At 29.0% G+C, this 21,178-nt stretch overlaps 1 protein-coding gene across 1 annotated transcript in view; it reads right to left on the bottom strand.

Annotated features, from left to right (window-relative positions):
- The window catches only part of LOC113552691, an 83,807-nt gene that overhangs the window by 32,021 nt on the left and 30,608 nt on the right, over nt 1–21,178 (bottom strand). Inside the window, exon 2 of the mRNA XM_026955532.1 lies at nt 19,102–19,187. The gene's annotated coding sequence lies outside the window, so the exon portion shown is untranslated. The remainder of the gene's footprint in view (nt 1–19,101; nt 19,188–21,178) is intronic.

Below are 21,178 nucleotides of genomic sequence, written 5' to 3'. Positions count from 1 at the left end.
AATAAAGCTACCACCCAAATTTTAACTGTCTTTTTAACATTTTCTGATTATCTAGCCGGTTGATAAATGTCAAATCTCAAAACAAATGAAAGCTTTAATTTTAGTTTGTCTTATTGAATTTCAAGATGAGCTTATTGAAAGAAATATAGTCAAGAGTGTGGAAAAGTTGTGGTTTGTTTTAATAATTAAAGTTTTGAAAATAAACGACTTAATACCCGGATTTGTAAGATACCAAAATGATTGAGAAGACTACACAGCTACAATTATTATTTTATATTTTTATGTCTGATATCAGTGATTAGGATAACATACGATAGAATAAAACAGCTGTCCTTTTTTTTTTTTTAAAAAAACATCATTTAAGCAACATTTTATACATTTGTGTATTTATTAGTAGTGCCTATACTCATTTAATGGATATCGCAAGTTAAAATCAGCTGCATGTATACACAATTGCATATTAAGATAGTATGCAAAATTAAATCACAATGAAGCAATGTACCTATAATTAGTTTAAAATTACATTATAGAATATCATGTTTTTCGATTACTAATCAATTTGAAGAATCGTATTAAAAAACGATGTACTTTACAAATTAAATTACGCTATTGTTTAAATGAAACACATTAGGTAATTGCACCATTTCGAGCAGTAATTAATTTTGCCCGTTGTACCGTTTAATAATGTAGGAAAAGGTAAAATGTAGTCAATGTAGGATCTCACGCGGGTCAATAGTAATTATAACTTACCATTGACTAAAATGTCTGAACAATTAATTTTATATTCTCACGATATTCCTATTTCGCAATATGAAAGTAGAGAATTTACTTTAAATTATAATAGTATAAATATTAATTTTTCAATGTTATAGATATCGAAGTTTTTAAACACATTTGTTAGTAAGCTATTTACAATATTGTTGTAAAATTACATTAATTATAGTATAACATAATATCATGGGGTATTAAGATTTGATATACCTTTGAATATCATCTAAAAAATGTGTATTATTTAAGAACTACTATGCAATCTATACTATTTTAATTGGTTATAACTTATAATGTTTGTTTGAAGTCTTGAAAAATGCCAAAAATAAAATTAAACAGCTAAATAATAGATATAACAATAAAAACGAACAATTCTAATATTCTATTGAAATTTAAAACCAATCATCGTTTTTAAGATGCCCTTTCACGAGGTATTATCTATTTCGTGGTTGATGAAATAATTTTTTATGCACACACACATATAATATTACGTCTATAGTTATTTGAGTTTTAAATAACGTATAGGTGATTGTAATATACTGTGAAATTTTTCGATTTTTTTTAATCAATGTTGTTTTGTCAATCGAATATTGTTCGTGAGCTATAAAATGATTTCTATGTACGTTTTTATTAAAAAATATTACGTCGTAGCGGTATCAATTATATTAGGTATATATCTAAGTTATTAAAAATGTGATTATTTTATTACCTCGAGTAATATTTAGAAATTAAACGTTATTGTTTTATTATTGTTTTCTCGATATAGTGTCGTATAATAAAATATTAGCTAAGATCACACACTGAAACGAACAATTATAATATATTTTAAGCATAATATGCATATAAATCATTACACGTAACATCTGTAGTGTCTACAAATTATGCGGATGACTGAGTGTGTAAACTTAATCTTGTTATTAATGTCAGATGTTAAAAAAAATAGTTCGGTAAATTACAAACAAATATATATTATTACATTATTATGTAAATATATATATTATTCGGATAAAATCTCACGTAGTTTAAACTATGATGTAAGAGTAAACTCATATATGTATATATATTTCCTATTAAAAAAAAAAAAAGTCCTATTACTTTATATTTTATAATATATAGTATAGTATTTCTGTAGCGTTTACTGTGATTCAAATTAAATAACATTCAATTACTTTAATAGTTTTTCTTCTTTAATAAGGTATCGTTTCCGAAGAAAAAAAACTGTTTCTTTATTATCATTTTTACAGTGCGTCGCATAATAGATATACCTACCTCCCGTGGTATTTTATTATATCGCCATTAAAATATATTATATCGGATATTTATATTCTGTAATACTATTTAATAAGCAATTTTACCTATATGCATTATTATATATTATTATGGTTACGTGTATTGATATAAGAGGATCGGGTTTTAGAATGCTGCGGTAACTGTCGACATCACGAATATTACAAGAAACAGAGTTCAACGACAGTCTGCATGCTTTTTCAGTAATCTAATATTGTAGGTATCGTCGGAATGTATGTACGTTTCATTACCTCGACAATATTAATATATTATGTGGGTAGAAGGTAGGTATTTTATGTTGTTTTAAGAATTAAAAATGTAAATTCTTAATTAATAAACTATTTCACGATAACTTTAACGACGTTACGTATTAGTTGACAAAAAATAAATTTTCACATTATTCTTTTTCAAATTTTAGATACATAAAACATAATATAATATAGGTACAACAAATTTAAATATTGTATTTTCATTATAATCCATTTTATTAATTTGATAACAAATTCGACGTTTGATTTCGTTCCCACTACTTGCCGACTTGTAACTATTGTAATACAGTAATCTACTAATACATACCTAGTAGATACTTGGTACATATCATATATATTCTATCATTGAATACGGTTTGAAAAACCCCATAAGCAAGCGCGCATGGTCTTATATCGGTCTTGAACCCTTTCTAATTTGAGTGTACAGTATTATAAATTACGATTACCTATGTATTTTCTCAGTTCTCGACAACAAATATACTCATTACGCCCATGTATATATTTTAATCCATGGGGGTCAAGGAATCTTCATCTACTTGCGGTTGGAATGTACGTTACCGCGGTTAGTAGGTCCTCTAGCTACAATCGACAAATGTATTATATATGTATATTAATATTAAATATGAGTGTGTGTGCATATGGTTGAATTCAATGGCTGAAAATCTGTTTTTATATTTTTAAGTGGTTCGGCACCAACAATGAACCACTCAACAACAGTTGGAGGACGGCACGCCTGCTGCAAGTAGTCATATACAACAGTTGTTCACCTGCTGCAGGATGATAGACTTTCGCCCAAAATATGTTAACCATTAAATTGAAACAATAAGAATAATGCAATAATGAAAAAAACTAAAAGACACTTCAATAAGTATATATATGTGTGTGTGTGTGTGTGTGTGTGTGTGTGCGCGCGCGCGCCACTACCCACAGTACAAGCCTATCACATTTTATTTTTGATAATTTTATGTAAGTATATCGTGCATATATAGTGTTTATTATAATAATTATGATATACTATACTCTATTCGAATTTCGATTCATATTTTGTTTTAAACGTTCCCAGGGTAAGTCTTTACCTATTTAAAGTCACGAAATTATTATGCGCAAATATTAATCTTTCAACGTTCATTATTTTATAAACGTATACATTTTAAATAGTGTTTTAATCGTGGGACTATTTTTTGTATTATTAACGGTAATAATAACACCAACAACTAGATAAAACAAATCAAATCCTCAAGTCTTACCTATCTACTGCTGTATAGTACAGAGCAAAATAGGCTGGTCGATTTTCAAAATGTATAACGGTGCAGTACCGCGGTGACATAACTATACAGCATATTTAGTACACATATACACTTAACGTGAGAAACGTCGTCTCCTTTTTAGTATTATACATTTATTTTTATTTTCGTCGCGTTTGCTTTTTTTTTAGCATATGAAAAAATCCCACTTTATAATGTACCCATGCGGCCATGCTATCACATTATTTCTGCGTATATTTTATATGCAGTGCTTCGAATCGTATACAAGACAAACACGTATGATAATGCGCGCTTTTGTGTCTTACGATTTATGCGTTTTGTTAATTTTGTTTTCCCTCCTTTATACGGAAATACAATAGGCACTATACGACATATTAGATGCGTCATGCTATAATAAATAGACGTTCGTCGCGTGCGGTGTGCTCAATATCGACGGATCATCGTCGGCGGCGTTTACTGCTGCAGCATCTACTGTTTATACGCGTAGTAAATGGGCTGGACACTTGTGTACACATATACACGTGAGAGAAATCCCATTTAAAAATCCAAAACACAATTTTATAAGACTCTGGTGAGCCGTTTTTTATTGGCTTTCTACGATGTATGTATAATGTACTCGCGGTCGTATATTTTAACGGCCGTTTATACGCTGTACATCGTCTGCAACAGTAAATACAACGCTTTCGTCAGCGACTCGACAATAGTCATTGACGTTTGCAATATTGTACTTGAATAGCACACGTATATAGGTACCGACAACCTACGCATACTTCAAGCGTATATACCTACCAATGAAACGAACTAGATGAAATTTAAATAAAATCGTCCGCTAAAGCACAATAATAATATATGTATTAAATTATCGTAACGGAGCGCTTTAGTCAACGTCGCGATGAGCACCTATTTGTACATAATTAGTATATTTATATATTACATACTATATGTATACTATATATATACTAGCTTAACCCCGAACACTTCATTGCCCTTACAAAATGTATCCGTGTTAAATCTGGTTGCCTAATCCTATAACATTTGGTGTGAGGATTAATAATATTTTTGGTTTGGCGTATAGATGGTATTTCCGACATATCGACTTAACATAACTGTTTCGTCCAGTGTGCATTTTTTCTATTGATTAACCGATTATGTATCATTCGTTAAAAATAATAAATTTATTTTACGTTATTAATCGGAATAAAAACTATCCCATTTTATGATGGAGACCAAATTATACACATTAATCATAATTTCATCAAAATCGGTCAAAATAGTTTCGGAGTGCATGGCGAACATACCCATCGTACACCAAATTTGTATGTATAAAGATATATTTACGCTGGATAATAATGTGCGATTAACTCACATATATATATTGTATTTTATTTAAACCTTTAATATTATCCTGTCTATCCTACAAAGGTTAAACTTATTTTTTCTTCGTAATATATTATAATATTAATGATTTAGTGGTCCTCGCGGACATCATATTTTCTGTGAACATAATATATATGATGTACATAACCTATATGAATTATCGATTACACGTTCGCCATACATACGATATCATTATTCATTATTGTACATCGAATAATATATATGGGAGTTCCCCGAGTGCGTCCTGAAATTACATTTTTTTTTTAATGTTCCGAGTGCGTCCGAAATAAAGTAACACCCGAGTGCGTCCCCCAAAAAAGGTTATATTTTTTAGTATATTTAGAGTTACCCTGGATGGATGCACCACGAGGAAATGAACTGGCTTACACCCCAAAAATACTTTATGATTCTTATTCATGACCCACCGTTTCCAATGCTTCACAATCATAGCTGTAAAAAATAAGTGTCAATAAAGTATTATAGTTGTAGATTTGAACCACAATATTTGATCGTCAAATCTGAATCTTAAATAAGTATCTATAGCTGTGGACTGAGAACACACTTGGGCTATAAAAAAGGTAAAAATTAAAAACGGAACAAACTCAGGATACAACTTAATATCTACTTCTAAATTATATTTGGTATGTTCATACCAAATATGGGCATTATTCCAACAGGTAGTTAGTCCTCAATAGGGCAGTATATGGTATATGGTATACTAAAAGTGCAGTTGACTTAATTAATAGTTAGAATAAAATAAACATATAATTTCAATCACATCATCTCTATATATTATATTATTATAGTATAAAAAATATTAAATGGTATTTGTTGATTTTCAAAATAATAACCTTATACGCCCTTTTACTAAAGTAAACCTTAATATATAAGATCAGATAATATAGAATTTATTACATACGCCTACGCATAATTTTACTGTTCGATTCTAAGTATGTTGGCCCATAAGTAAAAATTATTTAAATTCTAAACAGCTTTGCTTTGACCTGGTTAAACTTATTTTTAATTTACATATTTTCATTTTGTGCGTTTATTTATAGTTTTGTTATCAGGTTTTATACAGTAATCTGTATATTCTACATATTTTAATAAATTCCATCATAAAAAGTGAAATACTTTTATAAACATTTTGGCGTACAAATATTTAATATTGAACAAAAAGTTTTTAATTTTAAATAAGAGTTGCAAAGTGAAAAAGTCACATTTTTAGTATAAGATTTTTATGAGAATATGTTGCTTCTGTTAAGCTATATCCCATTTTACGAGCAGTCATCACGTGTTAATCCAAACACATTTATTCAAAGGTCAGAATTAATAATAGACCATTATATATTACTATGTATTATATTCTGTTCTAAACGATGAAAACAATTTTTTTTTAAACCGATCGCATACATAATATACTTTTATGGTGAACCTTGACCCGTCTGAACGGTTTGCTGTATAATCGATTGGTTTTAAAAATCTGCGTCATTCGATCACTGATTATAAAAATATAGAACAAAATACTTATGAACACACTACGCGCACACACCCACACACACGTATTATATAAATATATATACAATATATGTATCAACTCACAAGTTAATCTAAATAACATTACACAGCCAGAGGGTAATAATAACTAATAATATAGATTAGTATATATAGATATTGTCGTTTGCGCATCGTGTATATATATTTTAATGCACATGCTGCCGTCCACGTACATATTACGTATGATATGTTTATATTTAATGTAATATAATATTATAAAAATATATAATAGGTACTATAGGTAGTATTATATAGGTACGTTGCTTTTTCCGTGTAGACTTTAGAGACAACCGAAGATTGATATATTACATATATATGGGAGTAAACAGCAGTACGCTGTGGTTTATTTTATAAGTGCTCTTGCCCCGCGTGATTTGAATCGTCGACATGAGTACAAACATTCACCACCTGGAGTATTGAATTTTCCGATCTATATACACACTCGTATACCATACATTTTTTGCAATCGGTTTTCAGTGCCAAATGGTGGTCAGGGGGGTGATCAAGGTGTGTACTTACAACCCCTAACAATTTTCATCCATAACTAGCCTATAATAGAGGTTAAAACCTCCATTAATACTTACCACTTGTAAGTTACCAGTACATATTATTTCCTACCTAGTCTATATAGTATATACTTTTTTTTCATTGACCATCACGCTTCAACATCATGTTATAATAATAAAATAATGTATCAAGTTAAAAATTTGTTTTCAATTTATTTTATTTATAATGTCTGGATAAACTTGTATAAACTTTTGTATTTAAAAAAATTTTATATTTTGTTACATGGGCGTAGTGAGGGTGGGGCAAGGGGGACAAGTGCCCTCCCCTTGCATTTCAAACTATAAATTATAATTCTTACACCTTATAAATTGAGTTTTAATGATTTAAAATTGGCTATGTCACTGCCCCCACCCTGATTGAAATTCTAGCTACGCCCATGTTTTGTTAGTTGCTTCAGAATTTTGTAAAGATTATCTGATAATTATTTGCTTTTCGTATTTCGATTTCGTGTTGACGTTATTCTGTTAAAATGTATTTTATTTTATAGTAAGTTGAATTACACAATATATATTGGGAGATCTTCTTTAGTCATTAAAGACCGAGAGTTAACTTTGTATGGCCGATTCTTAATCTATTTAATATACTGACTCGTATTTTCTACATTTGTTATTTTTGAGTCATTTGTCTGTTGTTTTTTTCATTTCTCTTAGTTTTTGATTCAGTTTTGTCACTATTTTCATTTTTTTTATTCTTATCCATAGATATATGTAGGTATTTGTAATTTTTTCTAGTTAATTTGTGCAATTTATTTAGATTTTTTGTCATGTATATTGTAACAGTTGTATACATGGTTTGCATTTATTCCTGTTTCACTTGTGTATATAATATAACTATATTTAATTTCAAGAATAAAATGCTTTAATAAAAATATGGGAATTTTCTTTTAACAATAATTAAACTGGACGATGGAAATTGGCCTAGTAAAATGTTTGCACCCTCTCATATTACACTGAAATGGGGCCCCTCTTAGATTAGATCTACAAGTAATCTACACGGCCGCGGACCAGCGAGTTTATCGATCATCGTTTGTGTTGCCGCGTCCCGCGCAGCATTCGCGTCTGAGCAATAATAATTATCGAAATGCTGCCGTCGATATAAAATAATTCTATATTAGAAATCACATACGCTGTCGTTTTGCTTTCCGTTTACGTTATTATAATAATTTACGGCATACGCCTAACATGCAAAGGTGTTCCTATACATACGTTTATTATAATAATATATTATATTATACAGTGGCGCTCACATTATAATTATTGTATCGAATACGAACCGAACGATTGCTGGTTAATTTTACACACACATACGCGCGCGCGAAAATTTTCTTAAACGATGAGTCGGAGACTTTGTAGTATACTACACAGATAAATGCCGATATTAAACGCGCATAAATTGCGATCCGTGTGAAATTTCGCGTGATAGAACTAAGCCGCGGAAACCATGTGGCTACACGAATATTATTGCTCAATACCACCCATGGTACAAGTTTAAACGCTTTTTCTCTGACCAATCACGGATTTGTGGGTTCTAGGACATAAGTATTATAATATTATACAGAACTCAATGTTTGCGCAGTGAAACGAAAGATCGATGGTAAACGATATTTTCTGGCGCGAAATATAACCATATAGGTATAGATATATCTACTCTATAATGTTCACGCACATGCGTTATGTGTCACGTAAGAGTGTTTAAGACGTCAAAATAAAGATGTTAAAAAATTATAATATTAATAAATTACTTGTTCGAAATTTGATTTTTATAAATCGAAAAACTTTAAATAATATTCATCTTCGAAATATGAAATTAAAAATGTATGTTGTCATATGAAACAGCAACAAACTTTAAAATAAATTGAATTATTTTCAAAAAATGTTATTTTTTTATGGCTTGAAATTATATGGAGAAAATATTTTTACAAAGCTAATGTTTTCTGAAATAATGAGTGTCTTATTACGTTAAATAGATTACCCCGTTTAGGTAGGCGTACATTTCTGTTGACTTGCATTTTTAATAGCCCAAAGACCTTTGATTTTCACATCATTAAACTCTTATACGATGAATTTTATATTTCTTCATATACACCTTTATGTGTGTGTATTGTGCATTTGTGCGGTTGCAAGACTTTGATCGCGCTTATACCATGAACCGCGGTTGTTAATTATATCACGGTACCATTTGTCAGGAAACGCGGACAATATAACCAGTAAGGTTAGAGTAGCTGGCCGACACATACCTAATATAATTATTATTGTATGCGTATTGAGAGAGTGTATCATTAGTCGCCTCGGATGAATCAAAGCATAATATACGCACGCAATTACGCATATGTAATCGATACACAATAGAATAAAACTTTCTTCGTACATAATACATATGTTGTATGCATTTCCCAGAGATTATTTCATAGCCAAGTTAATTTTATTATATGAATACGCGTACTGTAGTATATATGTACAAAACGGTAGTCATTATTAATAAACGAGAGTCGAATCAAACAAACTCTCGACTAATGGACTTTTATCATGATCATTATTTATAATAATAATATTATGTACGTTTTATATAGAGCACACAATGCGTGTTTCATGACTCGTAAATAGTCATGCCATAACCAATTGATTTCAAAACACTTTTCCGGCGCGATATGATATCGATATGTTTACTACGAACCAGTAAGACGTTTTCCTAATAAGAGGAATAATAATAATAAGCTTTTTGTAGAATGTAACGGTTAATTTATTTTATGTTTCACCTGCATTATACGCGCTTAACACTGCAAATATATATTTTGTCTATCAAATGCAAATCATTAACTATCTATTATGAAAAACCAATGGTGTTGTCTATATAGATAAAACAAAATGTTTATTTTATATTTTTATCGTTAAACATTATTGTATCTTGTACTTTTTATAATACTATAGCATATAAATAATTAAAGGGTATATAAAAAAATGTAACGTGAGTATCCATCTGCCACTCACATCCGCTTTTTTATTTTAGGCCCGTCTAGACCTTACAATGATACATGCTGTGCCATTATGAACAATATTGTCATTTACACCAATAAACGATTATTGTTGAAAATCTGTATTGATCTAATTTCCTTCAAATTTAACATTTTACTATCTGAGGATTAATTTATGTCTATAATCTCATCAGTGCCACTATCAACTAAATTCAATTCAATATATTATATTTATTATCATAAATCGCTATTGTGAATGACGCTCTATAATGTTTACCGGGCGATTTCTAATCGAACGATGCGTGTCATAAACTAATCATTTTTTTTTATGTTTGGTCGTGTGTACACGTGTTTAATTTACTTGTAAATAACAATCTATACCTGTGGTTTGAGGAATAGACGAAATCGATTATGTTATGTTTGAGAATTGGGTACCAGGTGTAGTATTTACAATCATTTAGGTTTTCTGAATAGACATTTGAGTATAACAAATGAAAAAATTCACCAGCTATACATTCATAAGAATTTCATCATTTCGTCAAATGTTAAAAATTGTGTGCATTTATATTATAGATAATAATGTAGTATATTTCATGTTTAATCCAACAAAAATTGGTTTCGGTTGATGGAAATGAAAAATATATAATTGTATGTGAACAAGCAGCCACGGCTGACAAGGATTTGATTTAAAACAAAGTAATTATATATCTCTTAATAATAAGAAATTCCTCATCAATAAATACCTATATAATTATATTACTTATTGTTGAAGCTCAAGTCTGTATCCAAGTAATAATTCTAAAATAATGACGTTTTTCAAAATTGTTTTATAGAAAATAAACGTGTACCTACTTCACCGGACTTGTGAACAGTTCGAACAATCATGACTTTCTATGTATAACATTCATTTGTTATGAATAATTTCTATTAGTGTTTACACCAGTCTTCGCGTTTTAACTTTGTTAAAACAGTTTCGCTTTTGTTTTTAATTGTAACCGTTTTATTTTAATACTGTTTTCACAAAAATAATAATTACAACTTATCATTATATGTATTTTAAATATTTTGTGTTGTGTAATATTATTGTTTTGTTGTTAATCGTTTTAAGGTGTGAAAAATTCCAAGGTTTTGTTTTTTGCTTCATTTTTTACCAAATTTATAGTCAAAAAATTACTTAACTATTTTATATGTACTCGTATAAAGAATAAGTATCATTTACTTGTATATTTTATAATTTTCAATCATTATAATCTAATTAATAATTGTTTTAATTGTTTTCACTTCAGTACTTGCAATTGTATATCACACAAAAGCGTATTTATATACTATAGTTAATATATTATAGAGGTATCATACTATAAATCAGTATATTATGTTGAAATTGATATTACTGAAAAAACCAATCAATCTTCGCAGTTGTGTATTACTATAACTTATAATACGCACTCTATAGCAGTTATATTTCAAAATAATGTAACATTGCGTTATCGGATTTACGTGTGATTAATTGATCATAATAATTTTTCGTCGTTTAAAAGTGTAATATAGGTGCATATCGCTTCATACAGGTGACTGAATTAAATTATGCCTAGCCGAGTCTGCGCATTTTATTTTTTTTTCGTCTTTACGTGAGACGGCGTGTATATATCGAAAAGATAATTGTTCGAAGTGTGTGTTAAGATAAACCGTTAATCCGTCTTAATTTTCAGTCATTAAAACCTTCACATTTATCGGTAAATTCACATAATAGCCCGCTGTAAACAAAGCGACGTGAACGGTTAATATAATTATTATAAATCTCTCTGGTTATACGTACGCATGCACCTACGGTGCCAAAACCGATAGAAAGCGAAAGGTCCACTACCGCAGGGCCCACGGGCTACCATACATCAATAAAGTATACCTATATACCATAGTGCCCGCGGTTCAGATCATACTGCAGATGTGTTAAAACGTTCAAAACCTGTTTTTTCCGTTATATCAAGAAATTTCAAAAACTTTTAATCTGCAGTCGCTCCCGCTATATTGTACACACTGCACATATAGGTATAATACCATACATAATATGTGATGGTCATGAACATTCAAGTGAAATTTTTATTTTATTTAGCTTTTTATCATTTATTAAATACGACAAAAAATTAAAATAATAAATCAACCACACAATATGCAGTAAGTATTCAAAAATAAATATAATAATATTCAATAGGTACTTATTTCGATAGACCATTTTATAAAACTATGTCATTGTGTATACTCTAACCCATCAATATACAATCGTCTGTAAGTTAATAAAGTTTTGAGGTTGTATGCGTTTATCTTTTTTTATAAAATATACATTATGTATTTTGTATGGTGATTTACATTGATTTTATTGATAGGAAACTAGGAAGCATAGAACAAAATTAATCTATGTATGTATACTGTATATCGCTATTAAAAAAATACTAATTTCTCAAAAGTAATTTTGTGTAGAAATATCTAGAGATTTAAATAAAAATATCAACATTATTTTATATTATTTTAGTTTGAAATGTATACGATATGTCATAGGTATGTAGCTCAAAAAATCAAATCTTAAAATATTTATTAAATTTATTTTTATACTGTGTATACTTGTTATTACGTATTATATAATTTAAAATCTAATAGTCAGTATATTTTCAGTTTTTATAGAATACGATATCGATAGCTTCAACATCCGAACCGTAATATATAAGTATAATAATAAGTAATAACCATTGCACGCGGATCGTTGGCGGGATCATTATTTATTTACCGTATAGCGAGTAGTGAAAATCACTATACTTGAAATATTATACACAAGTCATATAATTAATGCGTGTGCGATATGCAGTATACACGCGTTTAAAATATAAATGTATAAAAATGTAAGTGCACCGCTGGGTAACGGTAGGTACCTACGTGGCGGACAGTCGAATCGAAGTGAAATACCCAAAATGCCTTTGGGCGCCGCGGCAGCAACGCTCACCTCTGGGGCGCGATGTATCTATACGCACTTTCTTTTTCAAGTTCATGATTACCGGGTGAAAGAGAGAGTGGTCTTTTTTGGGTAGTTATACCGGCTGTACAGCGTTCTATCGACTACTGCAATGAATGGATAATTTTTTTTAGTTTCATCTTTATCGACCTCCTCGTCGCGGTCGTCATATTATTATTACCATAATTATCCTGACATTGGTGGCCCCTCAGTGTTGTAGTAGTACAGATGTAAATAGGAAAAGAAAAATGCATAAACGGTCCACGACGGACGATAGCGATGGCGCAATAACACACACGCCTCTCAAACGTACACACACGCCTGCTGCTGCTATATATATATATATATATTATATTATAGATTGTTATTCTCATCTGGTCACACGTTAAATGATAATTAAGGTATTATTAGTTATTATTACATAGCGATACTATTGAAACGTACCAACACAAATATAAATCGTAAGATAATAGTCACCAAACAACGTGGATAACAAATACAATATACATCAACTATTAATATTATTATATTTATTAATTAATTTTTAAAAATACGGGATGCTGCCCAAAATTATAAACATTACATTACAAATATAACTTTTAATTATATACAATAATTCAATAACGCATACAAGTAAACAATATAAGTGTAACAAATTAATAATTTATGATCACATACTACAGTATAAACAGGTAGATTAATTCATACAAAATGATGAATCTTTAATGGAAATCTACATCATTCTAACAAAAGGGGTCTCGAAACACCTAATCGGGACTTCTTAGCCTCAACCCTTCTATTAGCCAGAGAAAATCCAAGGGACTGAAGGACTTGAAGATACTGTCGTGAGGCAAATCCTCAATCTTCAGTGCAAAAACCGGGAAAATTTAAGAACTATTGCTGCACACGCTCTATTTGTTTACTCGAAAATTTTTTATTATTGTATTCGGTGAAATTTTCATCGAAACTCAATCCCCCCTCCAATCGGTTCACAACTTGGCTGTGTAGATTTTACTTTTATTGCATTTGAACACTCGTCGTGTATAACATATATGCAAACACGTTCCAATTATACCCACAGTTGCATTTATATAATAGTATATGTTTATGTCGATAATACGGTATATAATATAATATTATTAAATTGTGTGATTCCGGAGAAAAATATACGTAGTGTTATTAATGATCCAAAAGTTTCTCTTAGATTTGGCGATGTTATCGTGATATAATATCATAGTGTACCGAACAAAAACTTCTCGTGACTATATCGCGCGTATTATCCATACACAAATCTATATGAATGTAGTATATACAATATATTATGCTGTACGAGTGCGAGTAACAGTGAAAATTGTGTGCACGTATACAAGGAGCTTGTCGAAGAATCGGTCAAACGAGAGGTGTTTTCGACACAAAGACTTCCGCGTGTACGTTTTTTTAAAAAAAATATGTTTTGTTAGGTTACCACTAGTATACAAAAAGCATGTCATTAAGAATATATATATACTTATCACACGTAACTTATTAAGTTGTATAGGTCAATTATAACGACTCGTATACTAATGAAAAGATTAGATAACCAAGTTTATTTTAAGTTATCTTTCGATTAGTATATGGGTAATTTACCTGCGGCTAACGATTGCCGAGCTTTACAAATTTGTAATCGGACGAAGACTTTTGAAACACTCTGTACATTATACTTAAACGTAAATACTATATAGGTATAGTTATTGAATATTCGAATTTATTATTTTTCCGTGTACGAATCATTAACATAAGTTGATTATCTTGTAATTTTTTGCTCGGTTCTAAAATATCACTAACTTTGATATTTAACATCTTAAAAATTGATTTTCCACCTACAGATTAAAAGTAATTACTACCTAATTTATATTCGAGGGGAGCAAGTTTTTATGCCACGAATTTCTATTTTATTTATTTTTATATTTATACAGTTTTTGTCAAAAAGGTCTGGTTGATAATATAATTAATTATGTACGTGGAAAAAAAATATATAAATATATATGTAATTAGATAAATATAAAGTTATAAATGCTAAGTCGGTATAATAATTAAATATATCTTTACATTTATTATTCCATTAAATAAATTAATGTCGTACTTTCGTACTTCACTTTAATCAACCAATCTTATGTGAGTACTATATAATAATATTATATTAATTATATTTTTAATTTTATATCATCTATTTCAGAATCTGATAAAAGAAAGTAGCAATACAAATTAAGTAAAACCAGCACCTTATCACTGGTTAATAATCAGCAGTCGTCTAATTAATTTTTAGATCATTTTATTTAAGGATTTTTTTTCAGTGTATTTCCGTAAAAACATGTTCAATAACATATTTATACACCATTGCCACATACCTATAAATAGTTGGACATTTTTGCAAAATATAATACATTATGAAGACACTCTCACTCGTGGATTTATAAAAAATTATACGTATTTTACAAAAATCAAACGTGATTTGGTTTGATAACAAATGAAAAAAAAGTAATCGTGCCAATAACACGACTTGTAATTTTATTATCGTTCTCGAAATCTATTTCTTTTATTTAGTCGTGAATATAATATTATAGCGAACGGCATTAAACCTTTACAATAAGATTTTATAAATCATTTTCTTTTTTACGGATAATACACATATTATTATTATAGCGGTGTGGTGCATGGTAGGTAAGTACTATATAAAATTACAGCATAACAACAATGGTTACCGATAAGATTAGAAAAAAAAAAAGCCAATTCTAACAACAACAAATATAATGATAATATATTATAATGTACCGAAAAAACTGTGAAGACCATCGAACAAATATTATAATATGAACATAATGCCGAACACGCGTATTGTATTATACTGCACCGTATTAAAATAATTTATAAATAAGCGCCCATGAGGTAATTTTGTTTTTTTTTTTTTTTTGTAGCCTCGACAGTAAGGTACGTACGGTAAATTTTTTCTATATTCATAGCATAGGTAAACGTCAGCTTCTACCTTCCTAATGGGTACGTACCGCGTCTAATATTTGCGACGGAGCTGAGTGGAAATAACGAACCAATTCGTTTTCAGTCATGGTTCTGTGACACGTCAATATTATTTCATCCCGAATACGACAAATCGTACAAATCGCGTAGATTTTTCGATCTGGCGGTGAAACACGTGCGCAGCACGAGAAAAAGTAAATTTCGAAACCGGTCATCCATATTGGGCCTAACTATTAGTATACCTACACTTTTTTTACGCAATTCGTTTTCTCTGAAAAATAATAATCATCACTAATAGTTATTATAATGAACAGTACTATTATTTATATTATTATATACGTACTACGGTCAACATCAGTTTTTTTAAACGCGTCTGTTTTTCCCATAAAAGGGTGCCCTTCAATCATTTTATATACAGTTGTGTTCTAATTTTTTTTTTCTGCTCCTACTCGCGTTCGTAAACGGGTGCACTAGTCCTTCAAGTCGTACGCCAATTTCGCGTTCTATTGTTTAATTTATAGTTTCTTGCATACGCTTAGTGATGGTCCAAACAATGTTACATATCATATACAACATATACTTATATAGGTACATGGGATATGCCGCTCTCTATTTACCATGGTCCGAATGATATATAAGTATGGACTATGAACACAAAACAAGAGTATTTCTCCTTGACATCGGACACGAACAAATAAGAATTTCAACATTTCGTTTGTAATATTTTTTATTTTATTTGGTCGGAAACATAATAAACTCGAACAATATAATATTCGTTGTCAATCAATATATATTCAATGGGTAGCATTATATTTTGCTCTTATCTCATTATTTAATGCAGCAGCAGTAATAGAATAACTATAAAGGAAACCTCCTAATAGTAGTTTAATCATGGTTATTAATCATCTCTTAAATTAAAATAGAGAATGTATTTAATAACTATTGGTATAATTCAGTTTCTTATAACCATGTACTCTTTTTTTAAACCCCATCTACACGACTAAATACGTTTTAAATTTCAATTACTGCAGCTATTTAATATATCAGCTGCGTGATTTCAAATTATATGTTTTTAAGTGTCTATTTTAAAATCAGCCCGTTTATTATATTACTATTTATTATTAATTAATAATCATATATAATATTATGAATACAACTTTTTGATTTACTGTTATTATTGATAAATAGTATAAGACGAATTTCTTTTAATATAAAATTGTCTTTATTGTTTATTTCAGGTATAAGTAATTGTTTTATCAATTATTGTAATGTGAATTGTATATACATTATACAATATTATAATATAAAATAAGTGGCCAATGCTTTTACACTTTCGTATATTGTATTATATACACTTAACAGTGTAACACGCCTATGAACAAACAATGAAACCTCTAGCTCCAAATAACGTAAAACTCTTGATAATGGACATTCTTTTTGAACTGGTCGATGTTCGCCATAATATTACGGAGGTTTCACTATACAAAAATATACACATACGTATTATAAGCACGAAATCGTAATAGAAGTATTCGTGACCACTATTTACTACAGTATAATATACATATATATATATATACGCCTACACCGTGCCTATTTCTTTTTTATTTACCATTAAAGTAAATCTAGTTTTAACAATGCGATGTCATTATAATGTCCGAGTTTTTATGATTGTATTTTATCTTATATCCAACGGTTTTAAATTTTTTTTATCTTGTCAAATATGCCGAACGGGACAACGGTATATTTTTCACGATTCCCACTAATTAAGTATACCTACCTATACAGGTTAGTCCTCCTCTATAATATAGCTTAAGACGACGTGAACGCACTATTTGTTTACTCTCTCTAACCTACGTGCAACATAGCAAATTCTCGTTCTGCGGATCCGACTTTTTGTTGTTAGCTTTATGACCTATTATCAAATTTAAATATGAGACTATTATCTGTGTTTGTACATCAGCATATTTACCTATAAATTATGATATTATAATTTTTCTATTGTAAATAATAAATATTTTAAATTGCAATAATTGTATAGGTATCAACTCATTGCTTACATAAAAATTAGTTAATGTACAAACGAGTTGTATCTTTTCAACTTTGAATTTGACAATTCGAAATACCTATGATTGGTTCTATTGAATGCGAATTTACTGTGTCGGGCGTCAGAGAAAGAAAACAAATAATATACTGACATTCTCTTAACACTGCAGAAACTATACGCGTAAATACAAGCTGTTTATTTAATGTAGTCAAATATTACTATTGCAACAATAAAAAAAATGTCATTATTATATCAACATATTATATGCATGAACAATACATATTCAGTAAAACCACTTACGGATAAAACGTCAATAGTTATAATCTATAATCTTCGTCAAACGATAATTTCACTATTCTTCGTTAAATTGACGTCCGCGGGACTATAATATAATAAAACGTAAATAGAGACAATATTTTAGTGAAATAAATTAATTACAAAAAAAAAAAAAATGCTGACTTAGGAAAAATTGGAGAAATTTAGAAAATAATGAAGATCACATTTTTTCTTCCATCCCGATTAGCAATGCGATTTTTTCTATTTTTAATTATCATTTCAAACCGGTTGTCGGCACACAGAGACTTCGAATTAAAAACTAGTTCAAATCATTACCTATTCTTTATTATTTATAGAAAAAAAGAGTAATAAAAATATATAGTTGAATCACATTACATTACCTTAAGGTCAATTGTAATTGCAAATAGCAACATTTCGTCAGTGTATGAGTTTTCTGATGTTTATATTATGAGTATTTTATATATTATGTTAGTATGTATTTCGTTGATAATCAAATAACAGACCATACCACATTGATAAAGTAATGAACAGGAATTAATATAATGAAAATGTTGGCTTACTTTATTAACATTTATTTGTACAAATTATATTAAATTTATAACGATGTCACATAATATATTTATAATATATTATATACGTAATTTAAATATAATACAGTAGTGTAATAAAAAATATTGACTGACCTCTAAAGTACAATTGTAACCATTGGAAACTAGATAGCTTGAAACTGGATACATAAATACACGCAAGAGAAATTAGTCTTCATCACCTGAAACAAATAAAGAAATGCTTAATAAAATATTACTGCGTCAATGTTTATATCAATCGGTAAAATAAACTAATGCATAAAGTTTTATTATTATAATTTGTGTATTATAATAGTTTAAACTGTTTTATTAATTGCGTACATATGCATGTATATTATATTTATTGAACTCTGTAATAAAATTATACCTATGGTTAGGTTAGGTTAGAATTTTATCTAAAATATTTGAATTTTTTCCTGTTAAAGTATCAGTGTGTCATTTAACATTTTGAATAAATATTCTATAGATTTCAGTTGTTGTTAAATAAGATAACTTCTACATCAAACAAACCTAATTTTATGACGAGTCAACCTATTGTATAATAGTTGTTTAAATTTGTAAATAATTCTTGATGTTAAAATAACATACGAAACGAATGTCATTTAACCAATACATAATACCACAGTACATTCTAAGTCTAATAACATAAAATACATTCTACGTTTTTGCTTAATAAATTCATTCGTATACGACGTTCGGACTTTGAAGTAATAGGTTTATCGAGGAATAATAATTTAAATTAAGTGCCACCGTAGTGCTATTCCTGGAACGTCCTTGAATATTAAATCGTGCCGATGGTCGTCCGCCATAATATTCTGACAGAATGTAAAGCTCTTTCTTTTTCTGTCGCAATCGCGTATAAAACGCAACACCCTAATACATATTATACATAATACACATTGGTACAATAACAATACACTTCTGCACGAGGAAATTAAGATTGATAACGAGCGGTATCATTGTAATTTAAATGGTTCGTCCAAACGTATAATGTACAAAATATATAGTGATCCACCAAATGTGTATTTACACATACGCGTATTTTAATTTATATGTATCTATTCAAATGCCAAACTTTATAATTCTAATACAATATGAAAACAATAAATTGGGGATTAACATGCTCGGTGAATTGCCCTGTAAATACCCACCTGTCTACCCACCTATTTTACTGGCTATAAACTTATACATTATCATAATGGTCAACAGGGAAACATCAAATAAACACATACCTTTATAGGTTCCGTACAAAACCACAAATTATTTACACATAGTATGTCAGTGGGGATCCGTCGTGTAGACAAGTTTAATATATACTAATTAAGCAGAATTATATATTTTAATATTATGATTTGGTTTTAGACTTTTAAAATAGATGATTTTTATCAACTGAGAGAACACCCAACATCAAGTTGAGTGAATATTGTAAATACATTCTGCATATATTCAGTAAACATTTCTGTTAAGAGGACGTTGTACCATGTGTGCTAATCCTGTAATGGGAATTTTAAAATTTATATTTTGTTTGAAATTTTAACCACTTGCAAAAATCCGTGGTAATATTATTACCTACTATAATAGGTAAATTCACTCCGTCAAAATAATAATAGAATAAAATAAACTCTTCAACGTTATACGTTAAGACGGAGACAAAATATGACGAGTACGACTACGCGTCCTCTTAATATCTCATTAATTCTACTATGAATATATTATTTATCAGATTTTATGTAAAGGGAACCGAATAATAATAAATTGTTTTCACAAATAAATTATAACATTACATTATTACAAGTATAACATGTTTTAAGATGAACACTTATTCAAAAATAAATTGATTTAATTTGAAATTATTGTGTAAAATAAAAATTACTATTCAATACAAATCACGTACATATTAAAAACTATTTTAAGTAATATGTAAAATTATGTAAAACGAAAATAAAATTGTTTTATTCAGAAACTCTTAAAAACTATATAAATTATTATTCACGGGTACGTTTATATTGATAACCATTTAATTGTCTAAAAACGTGTGTTGTACCAAACTCAATATTAGGTATGCGGTTTACGTGGATTTGTGTTATAATATTATAATTCAGTTGAATCACATTTTAATTTAAACTTATGTATAATAAAATATATTTTATATTAATTATACATATTTATTATT

Source organism: Rhopalosiphum maidis, chromosome 2 (genome assembly GCF_003676215.2).
Source record: "Rhopalosiphum maidis isolate BTI-1 chromosome 2, ASM367621v3, whole genome shotgun sequence".
Taxonomy (NCBI): Eukaryota; Metazoa; Arthropoda; class Insecta; order Hemiptera; family Aphididae; genus Rhopalosiphum; species Rhopalosiphum maidis.
This window is presented reverse-complemented; position numbering and strand designations above follow the sequence as displayed.